This window comes from Myotis davidii, unplaced genomic scaffold, assembly GCF_000327345.1.
Source record: "Myotis davidii unplaced genomic scaffold, ASM32734v1 scaffold3763, whole genome shotgun sequence".
NCBI classification, from domain to species: domain Eukaryota; kingdom Metazoa; phylum Chordata; class Mammalia; order Chiroptera; family Vespertilionidae; genus Myotis; species Myotis davidii.
In genome coordinates this window covers 66512-68036 of record NW_006293925.1, presented here as the reverse complement: position 1 = coordinate 68036, position 1525 = coordinate 66512, and positions in this window count along the sequence as shown.

The window sequence follows — 1525 nt, the reverse complement described above, 5'->3', positions numbered from 1 at the left end:
GCCTGTAATATATTTGGAGAGTTTGGCTTTTAGAGTATCTTCTCCCCCTCTTTCAACTCAGAAGGAGAGCTCAGCTAAGTTGGTTTTTGGCAGCCAAGGAATGAGGTCTCACATCTGAGTTCTTTTCTGAGCAGTCTTCCTGTACTTCAAAGCCTATGAGCCTTAGTACGGAATCAGGGTACTAATTGAGCACTTGAGTGAAAACAGTTATAGCATAAGGAATCTTGAAGGCCAATAGGCCTAATATGGAATTGGAAAGGTCAGGGCTCCACTCTTGCAATTTCTAGGCTAAACAAAAGTCCAGCTGGTGGTGTGTGCCTAAAGCGGGAATGGAGGGGGGTACCTGTTGAATACAGACATTATGTTCACTTCAGGTACAGGCATTTGGGGACCAACTCTCTGGGAGTACTAATTCACCTGAGGGTAGTGTTTGAGGTTGAAGAGAACTCTGGGAGCCACTGGATGAAAGCTGTGGACAATGGGTTTATACATAGTTAATCCTCAAAGTCCTAGGATTTTGTTAGAAAGTTTATTAGTCAAAAGCTAGGCATTAGTTTAGCTCTTAGTGCAGCGGTGGGTTTAAATAATGCTCTCTGCCTGAAAGAAAGTTGTGGGATGCCACATCTGATTTTGCCGGGTTGTTTAGAAAGATGACCCTCTACATCACCTGTTAAAATCTACTTTTCACCTTTCCAAACTCTCCCAAATCTCAACTGCCTCATCAAAATATATTTGTCTTCCTTATATGAGAGCAAGAGTAATATAGGAATCAATAAAAACTCCTATTTTTGAGTCCAAGGACTGTCAAGAATTCTATAATACCTCTACTAATGCCTTGTATTTTCCAAAAAGGAAAACTGAGTGCAAGAAAGGTAAAGGATAACCAATAGCACTTATTTACCATCAACATGTTTATTATCATTATAATTATAACTATTGTTTCTCCTTTTAAAAAATATAGTCATCCCTAGATTATTTTTCTTCTACTAAATTTCCTCTGATAATGTCTCCTGCTAACAATCCTTTACACACTTTCTCTTACATCATTAATCTAGGTATTAGATTACCTTACTTTTGTTTAACATAGCAAATTTTCTTTCACTTGGGATTTTGACCTCTCTCTAAATCTTTAAATAGAAAAATTTACTCTGGCCTTTAACCATGAAATTTATAAATTTCATTGCTCTTATTTTAAGAAAGGTGTTTCTTATTCTATTGTAAGATATTTTCAAACAATGATAATATGCTTGTGGGATTGCCCTTTCTCTGTTCCAGAGAGGATGATAATTAACTGTTGAATAAGTGAATATCATATATGAATGGCTTCATTTAAAACATATATACATTTAGCATTTAAAAACTATATCAGATAGAGAAAAAAAGCATGTGCGGAATCTGAAGATGGCGGCGATATAGGCAGACACGTCCCAGGTCGTGTCCCGGAGCAAATGGAGTGAGCAGCTGAAACTAATAGCACCCACCCCGAATTGGCGAAAGGGCTCAGCTGGTGAGACGGTTTGCAGCC